This window comes from Camelina sativa, unplaced genomic scaffold (assembly GCF_000633955.1).
Source record: "Camelina sativa cultivar DH55 unplaced genomic scaffold, Cs unpScaffold00559, whole genome shotgun sequence".
NCBI classification, from domain to species: domain Eukaryota; kingdom Viridiplantae; phylum Streptophyta; class Magnoliopsida; order Brassicales; family Brassicaceae; genus Camelina; species Camelina sativa.
In genome coordinates, this window is record NW_010921732.1 from 1 (window position 1) to 9,566 (window position 9,566).

The window sequence follows — 9,566 nt, forward strand, 5'->3', positions numbered from 1 at the left end:
TTGATGTTCATATATTTTACCATGTTTTCCCTTAGTTTATTCACATCTTTTTCATCTTTTGCTATCCATTTAGGCCATTATTGTGTAGCTTTAGCACTAATCATGCATTAGAGTTTAGTTGCATTGCATTTGCATCTTTTCATGCATAATCAGGTGATTTTGGAGCTTAAGGAGCATGGAAGCAATGCTGAGGAGAAGTGAGCCAATCATGAAGGGAAAGCAAGAGAGTTAATGCTGAAGAACCAAGGTCCAGAGTCCAACTCGACCGCACACTCGACCAGACACTCGACCATGTGGAGAGATGGACTCGAGCGAGTGGAACCAAGACGACAGAAGCCAGCTCGACCTGTCACTCGACCGAGCACGTGGTCGAGTTGACCGAGTTGTTGACTATTTTGTCTTTTAGTGTTTTTAGGGCTTCCAGCTCCTCTCCTATATAAAGCCTTGTACCTGCAGCCACCAAAGAGTCCAACCTTTTTTAGAGAGTTAGAAACCTAGTTTTTACTTTTTAGGGAAATATTCCCTTTGCCTTTTTATTTTCTTAGATTTTGTACCCTTTTTAAGAAAACTCTTAGATTCTTCAATATTGTTGGTTCCATAACTTTCAATATATTAAGAATTTGGGTTTGATTCCTTTTGCAACATGCTAAACATTCTTCAATCTCCAGTTTCAAGATTTTCTGGGTTTATGACTTTGATGTTCATCATGTGTTCATGTGAGTAGTGCTTAGGATCTTGAGGATGGGTTAGGCTGGGCTGTGTTTGAGGTTTGTTTGCTTTGGTCAAGCTTGATTGTGGTAGAATCTCTTCTAGGCTAGATGTTCTTAATGCTAATCCTGAACTGAGAGGTTAGGGTTTGATTTCAAGCATCTTAGCATCACACCAATGTTTAAGGAGCATAGATAAGGCTAGATCTAGAGCTTACCATTAGGCTTGCTAAGAGATTAGAGGTCTTGTTTGGTATGAGATGTATTGCTTAATGCCTGCTTGTGTAGATTCTTTACTTTGTGAGAACAAGTCTAGAGATGCATAGGTTTGATTGATTCTTGCCATGAGAGTGGAAGAAACTTGTCTTAGATTTATATTTCTAGAGATTAGCTCAAAGCTTGGCTTGAGATTTGTTGGCCAAAGTGTGATAACCTCATTCATTAGTCTAGCCCATGAATCCCTCCTCAAGGCCTTCTTTTTTTTATTGATTTTTAAGTCTTAATCCTGTTGCTTGCTTGTTGTTTGATTCGTTTTTATCTGTTTTTATTGTGTTGCTCTGTTTCCCGGATTTATCTAGCTCGACCCTGCACTCGATCTACACTCGATCGAGTGCTAGCTCGAGTTCATCCCCAGAACTCTTGTTTATGTTTTGTGTTTGTCTTATCTTTATGCATTTTATATTTCATCATAGGACTGCTAGTGACAAACATCCTTTGCATTTGGCTTGACTTAGGCATAATAAGTACATCCTTAGTGATTACAGAACACTCAGATTGGATTGACACCTCTTATTCTACAACTGCATAAGGGGAATTGAAACACCCATCCATCCATTCCATATCTCACCATTGAATACATTCATCACCCACACCAAAAAGATCTTGTTTCAGGAGGGAACAAGACAAAGTGTTCGCCCTTCTCCTAACTCTTAATCCGACGTTCAATGACCTCATCAAGCATATCTTGAGGTCAGACAAACTTCCCAGCCTTGACGACGTTTGTTCTCAAATTCAAAAAGAACAAGGTTCTCTAGGCCTCTTTAATGGAAAGGGGGAGTTTGTCACGACGAACAAAGGAGCTTTCAAGCCAGAAGACTGGAGAGCTAAGGGAGGGTGTGAACATTGTAAAAGGAAGAACCACACCAAAGAGAAATGCTGGTTTCTTCACTCTCACCTCCGTCCGAATCACAACAACAATGGTCCGAGAGCAAATCACACTCACGCCAAGGAGGAACAAGATCAAGCCGGATCATCAAAAGGTGGAGAAGAGACTGCTTCAGGAGACTATGTGAAGAAGTCGGACCTAGAAGCCTTCTTCAAGTCCTTGGCTCTCAAGGAGTCAAGTGGTAAACGTTCTTCACCCTAAAGCCTAATAACTCTCTACTAGTAGATTCAGGTGCTTCTCACCACATGATTAGTAACTCGAATCTCCTCAACAATATTGAACCGGCTAGAGGTAGTGTTATAATTTCTAATGGTGATAAAATACCAATTCAAGGTGTTGGGAACTTAAAATTGTTTAACAAATAGTCTAAGGCTTTTTACATGCCTAAGTTCACTTCTAATCTCTTGTCGGTTAAAAAAGCCACTAATGACCTTAATTGCTATGCTATATTTGGGCCTAATGATGTTTACTTTCAGGATATTGAGTCTGGAAAATTGATTGGTGAAGGTGGAACCAAAGATGACCTCTATGTTCTTGAAGATATTTCACCAAGCTCACCTAAATCTTTTTCTCTTAGCTCTCATCTTGGAGTTTCATTTAATGTTATGTGGTATGCTAGACTAGGTCATCCTCATTCTAGAGCACTTGAATTGATGATTCCTAATGTTTCTTTTGATCATTCTAGTTGTGAAGCTTGTATCCTTGGCAAACATTGTAAAACAATATTTTCTAAGTCTACTACCTTCTATGAAAAATGCTTTGACTTAATTCATTCTGATGTTTGGACATCCCCTTGTGTCTCTAGGGATAACAACAAGTATTTTGTGACCTTCATAGATGAAAAATCAAAATATACTTGGGTTACTTTACTTCCCTCTAAGGATAGAGTGATTGATGCCTTCACAAACTTTCAAAATTATGTTACTAACCAATTTAATGCTAAGATTAAAGTGTTTAGAACAGATAATGGAGGTGAATATACTAGCAATCGATTCAAAGAACATCTAGCAAAGCATGGCATTATACATCAAACAAGCTGCCCATATACTCCTCAACAAAACAGAGTCTCTGAAAGGAAGAACCGACACTTGATGGAAGTGGCGAGATCAATGATGTTTCACACTAATGTTCCTAAGAGATATTGGGGGGATGCGGTGATGACAGCATGTTACCTCATCAACCGAACTCCAACAAAAATTCTAGATGATCAGTCACCATTTGAGGTATTAAATCAATTTAAACCATCCATTAGTCATCTAAAAGCGCACTTGGGTCTCTCATGATGTCAAATTCCTTGAAGAACAAGGATACTTTGATAAGAAAGATTGGGAGGACTTAAAAGACCTTACAACACCAAATGATCAGTCGGAAAGCCTCCGGTTCCTTCTAGATCACCTTGGAGCACCATCAACTCCAAATCAAACTATGTCCCAAGATACTACACCTGACTCAACTGGCGAGCCTACTTCGACTTTACCTCAACCGCAGACGACTGCTCCAACTGATGCGTCACATGATACTACGGTTCTTGAGCCGGAAGGGGAGGACAGCATGATCGAAGAAGAAGTAGAACTGGTAGAATCACCACTTCTCTCGACCGATCATGCCGATCTGCCTCCACAACCAAGACGTAGTGCATGACTCAAGTCATAAGAGAAACCTCTCTCGAATGACCACACTGATCCGCATCCACAACTGAGACGGAGTGCACGAATCAAGTCACAAGACAAAAGAGTCTACTATAACAATGAAGCCATTGCTCATCCAATTCAAGCTGTCTGCTCACTTGCTCTTCTCCCAACCGATCACCAAGCTTTTCTTGGAAAAATAGATGAGCACCAAATACCACAAACGTATGAAGAAGCTAAGGAGAGTAAAGTCTGGTTGGATGCAGTTGATGATGAAGTGGGAGCCATGAACCAAAACCATACATGGGACGAAGCCGATCTTCCTCCTGGCAAGAAAGCTGTGAGCTCCAAGTGGATATTCACAATCAAGTTCTTGAGTAATGGAGACATCAAACTGTACAAAGCTAGACTGGTAGCAAGAGGCTTCACTCAAACCTATGGAGAAGATTATAAGGACATTTTTGCACTGGTAGCTAAGCTCTCTACTGTAAGGGTTGTTCTATCACTTGCTACAAACCTGTCTTGGGATTTATGGCAAATGGATGTCAAGAACGCTTTCTTACAAGGAGAACTAGAGGAAGAAGTGTATATGACACCACCGCCTGGCCTTGAGGATGTGATCAAACCTGGAAAGGTCTTGCGCTTAAGAAAGGCTATATATGGACTAAAACAGTCACCAAGAGCTTGGTATCACAAGCTTAGCACCACACTGAAAGACCATGGGTTTAAGAGATCACACTCGGATGCTACTCTCTTTACACTACAAAATACTCAAGGTATAGTGGTTGTTCTCATATATGTAGATGATCTAATCATCACAGGAGACAACCAAGAAGGTATTAAAGAGGTTAAGGCTCATTTAAATTCAATGTTTGATATAAAAGACTTAGGAGAACTTAAGTATTTTCTTGGAATTGAAGTCTATCGATCTCCGGAAGGCCTATTCCTTTCACAAAGAAAATATACTCTTGATTTACTTTGTGAGACAGGGAAACTAGGAGCAAAGGCTGTGGACACACCACTTCCCGATGGCTACCAACCTGAGCGAAAGGGAGAGCGAAAGGATCCTCTTTATGACAATCCTTCTCGCTATCGCCGACTTGTAGGTAAGCTAATCTATTTAACACTTACTTGACCTGATATTTGCTATGCTGTGAATCAGGTAAGTCAATACATGAAGAACCCTACAACGTATCATTGGAGCCTATTGGAGAGGATTCTACATTATCTCAAAGGAAGCCCCGGACAAGGCATTTGGATGGGAAAGAATTCAAACACTGACCTTGTGGGATATTGCGATGCTGATTGGGGTGGTGATAAGACAGATAGGAAATCAATAACCGGCTATTGCACATTCATAGGAGGAAATCTTGTTACTTGGAAGTCAAAGAAGCAAAAAGTGGTGTCAATGTCAAGCGCCGAATCAGAGTATAGAGCAATGAGGAAGCTTACAACCGAACTTACTTGGCTCAAGGGTCTACTCGAAGAACTAGGCATTAAAGTCAACACTCCTATTCCCATGCACTAAGACAACCAAGCCGCCATTCACATTGCAACAAACTCCGTCTTTCATGAAAGGACCAAGCACATTGAATTGGATTGCCACAAAGTTTGTCAGAAGATTGAAGAAGGAGTTACACTTCCCTATTACACACCAAACAAGGATCAACTGGCAGACATCTTTACCAAAGCCGCAAGTCATCAAGTCTGTGATCACATTCACAAAAAACTTGGACTTGTGGACTTGACACACCCTTGATCTCAAGTCCTCTAGCCGTGGTCATTACAATCTTTTTCCCTCAATATATTTTTGTCCCATGTGGTTTTGTATATTGAGGTTTTTAACGAGGTAATGCATCACGACACTCCAAGTTTAGTCTCATTACACGACTAAACTTGAGGGGGAGTATTGATCAAGGGAGAGTAGGACTTTGTTCAAGGGCGTCCGTACAAGCGTCCGTACAAACGTCCGTACGACCGTCCGTACGAGTGTGAGACTGATGGGCTACGACCCAACTATATTGGAGAAGAAATGAGGCCTTATGAGACTTATGAAGATGAGCAGAAGGATCAAGAATGGGAGCTACAAAATATCTCAAGTGGTTGGTGGCTTAGAGCCACATGCGACCGTTAAGCAAGGTCAAACCTATGACCGGTCGCTATCACTATTCTCTTGTTCAAGAGAATCACTCTTCCTGTCCCTTTCCTCATTAATTCTTCTATAACGGCTCTATGACCGATTGTATGGCTATAAGAAGACTTGTATCTCACATTTGTAAAATACTAATCTAAGACATATATTTTTCTCTCATTCTTCTATGTCTCTCATTCGATTCTCTCACTCTTGTTCTAGTTCTTATTCCGCAATTCTTACAACAAATAATGTTGCCAAGTTTCTAGAGATCTTACCAAAGCGTAGAGTTCTTTATCATATGTTGGATAATTAAGTGCAGCTCCACTGAGTTTCTCACTGAAGTATGTTATTGGTTTTCCTCCTTGAGTTAGAAAAGCACATATTCCTGTACCAGAAGCATCACATTCAATCTCAAACATTTTATCAAAGTTAGGAAGTACCAAAACGGGTGCATGTGTTAGGCTGTCTTTGAGCAGTTTGAATGCATCCTCTTGTGCTTGACCCCATTTGAATTCCACATTCTTTTTAATCACTGATGTCAAGGGTGCAGCAATGGTACTGAAATCCTTCACAAAATCTCCTATAGAAGCTAGCCAGCCCATGAAAGCTCTTAACATGTCCAATGTTTTTTGGAGTTGGCAAGTCTTGTTTAGCCTTGATCTTTTCCTCATCGACCTTTAGTCCCTGAGAACTCACAACAAATCCTAAAAACACAACTTGATCAGTGCAAAACGTGCATTTCTTAAGATTAGCATAGAGATGTTCAGCCTTAAGCGCTTTTATCACTATTTCAAGATGCTTTACGTGATCTGCAAGACTTGTGCTATAAATCAAGATATCATCAAAATAAACAACCACAAACTTACAGATGTACTCCCTTAAGACCTGATTCATTAACCTCATGAAGGTGCTTGGGGCGTTGGTGAGTCCAAATGGCATGACTAACCACTCATATAATCCTTGTTTTTTCTTGAAAGCCGTTTTACATTCATCACCTTCTTTCATTCTCACTTGATGGTAAGCACTCCTTAGATCAATTTTAGAAAAGACAGTAGCTCCATTAAGCTCATCTAGCATGTCATCAAGCCTTGGAATGGGATGTCTATATTTGACAGTGATGTTGTTGATTGCTCTGCAGTCTACACACATTCTCCAAGTTCCATCTTTCTTAGGCACTAGAAGAACCGGTACAACACAAGGACTTAGACTTTCACGAATGTAGCCCTTTGACATTAGATCACGAACTTGTTTTTCCAGCTCCTTTGATTCTTCAGGGTTTACTCCGTAGGCTGGTATATTAGGCAGTGGTGCTCCCGGAACTAGATCAATTTGATGTTCGATTCTTCTTATAGGCGGTAGTCCAGGTGGTATCTCCTCAGGAAAGACCTCTTTAAACCTTACTAATAATTCAAGCACTTCTGGTGGTAAGTCTTTCTCTTCTTGACCTGAAAACAAACCTTCCTTAAAGATCATTAGTAGCACCTTGTCCTGTGAATTAATTGATTTCAAAACAGTAGAAGGTGTTATGTAAAGATTAGTTTTGTTTGACTTAGCTCCCTTTGACATGGTTTGTTGCACTTCATGCACTTCTTGAGGGGTGACTGGAGCTAGAGTATGCTTCTTTTTGTTGTGTGAGAAAGTGTAGTAGTTGGTTCGGCCGTTGTGTAAAGTCTTCTTATCAAATTGCCATGGCTGTCCTAGAAGAAGGTGTCCAGCTTGCAAAGGAACCACATCACACACAACTTGATCTGAATATTTGCCTATGGTGAATGGTATGGTGACTTGCTCGGAGATCCTTAGTTCAGCCTCATCATTGAGCCACTTAAGTCAGTATGGATGGGGATGCTTTGTATTTTGGAGACCTAGCTTATCAACCAAATACTTGCTGGCTATATTAGTACATGAACCACTATCAATGATTAAGCTACATACCTTGGAGTTTATTGAGCAGCGAGAGTGGAAGATATTTTCTCTTTGAATTGTTTCAGGATCAAAATGAGTGCTAAGAGCCCTCCTTATGACTAGAAGCTCTCCCATCTCTATATAGTCCACAATATCCTCTTCAGATTCAACACGTTCTTCTTCCTCATCTTGTGATTCATACTCTCCATTGGCTTTAAGGATCATTACTCTCTGGTTTGGGAACTCCCATGCATAGTGTCCATTTCCCTAACATTAAAAACAAGTAATTTCACGAGCTCTTTGGTTAGTAAGCTTACCTTGCTCTGGTTTGGTTACTTTTGATGCCTCAGGTGCAGCTCTTTTAAATCTCTGGTCCACATCAAGAGATTTTCCCTTGTCTAAAGGTTTCTGAGGTGGCGGTATCCATGGAGTCTTACTGCGGTTAGTAGAAGCTGTCTTCCTTTTGATGTGTTGTTTAGCTTGGACTGCTAGGTGCAATAACTCTTCAAGATCATGATATGTTTGTCTTTCCACCTTTCTAGCAATCCGATCATGAAGACCATCTAGAAATTGCGCCATCAAGTTCTCTTCAGACTCTTCTACCTCCAATTTGTTTTTAAAAGATTCAAACTCTTCAAAGTATTCCTCAACAGATTTGCTTCCTTGTGAGAGCTTGCAGAACTTCTTTTGTAGCTCCCGGTGGTAATAAGCTGAGACATATCTCTTTCTTAGCTGAAACCTCATATCATCCCAAGTAGTGATTGGTATATGTCTATGCCTCCTCCTCTCAGACACATTTCTGTCCCACCAAGCTAAGGCATTGTTGGTGAGTTGTGCAGCAGCTAGGGATACATTTCTCTGTTCAGAATAGTTGTAGTAGCCAAAGATATGCTCCATACGTCTTTCCCAATCAATGTAAGCGTCAGTATTAACCTTTCCAGCAAATGTCGGCGGATTGAGCTTAAGATCATAGCCTCCTTCTCTTATGTTGCCTTCATCTCGTCCCCTACCTTGTTGGTAGTGTCTCCTTGGCCTTTGGTGTTGATTAAGATCTTGATATTCTTCCTCTTAATCAGACTGATCTCCTTTATCAACCTCATGGTTTCCTCTTGGCAAGTTACGAACTGGTGCTCTTGATGCAGGTGGGGGTTATTCAATTCGTGTCATGCGATCACCAAGCGTTTGGAGTTGGGATTGAATAGCTGTAAGCATCTCAGCCATGTTCACCTCTCCTGCTTGTTCTCCCATAGTTCAAAACGTTTCTGTAAGATTAGGAAAAAGAGATCAAGTGGACAGGAAGTCAAAAGGTCCAAATATGGAAAACTGCCAAAAACTGACAGATCTAGGATTTGGGAGGTTTTGGGCAATCAAATAAACAGATCTTAATGAAATTTTTTTACGGTTTTCTTGTTAGAAGATGAACAATCAAAATAGAGCAAAAACACACGAAAATAACAGATCTAAAATTGCAAAACGAACTGAAACAGACACAAACTGAAGCAAACAAAGGGAAACAAACTGAAACAAAAGGGATAGATAAAACCTGATTTGGAGCGTTTAGCTCTGATACCAGATGAAATAGGAACCCAGATGAGGGAACCCACGTGGATAGATGGAAATAGGCACATGGTTGATAACACCGTTCTGCCTATTCGGTGGATGATAGATGGAACACAGCGAAGAGATGGTGAATAGACAAAAGGTTGATAACACTGTTCTGTCTATTCGGTAGCAGTGGAAGATGAAGAGATAGATGGTGGAGTGAAGGATGCCACACAGATCTGTGAAAGCATCAATGATAAGTCAATCTCAGTGAAACAAGCTTTCTTTGTTGGGTGAATGATGGTGGATGTATGCAATGATGATATATGAATGGAATGATGGATGGGTGTTTCAATTCCCCTTATGCTATTGCAGTACAAAAGGTATCAATCCAAAATGAGTGTTTGTGAACAGATAAGATGTGCATATGAATCTAAGTTAAGACAAATGTAATGATTGTTTGTCACTAACAATCCTAAGATGGAAAT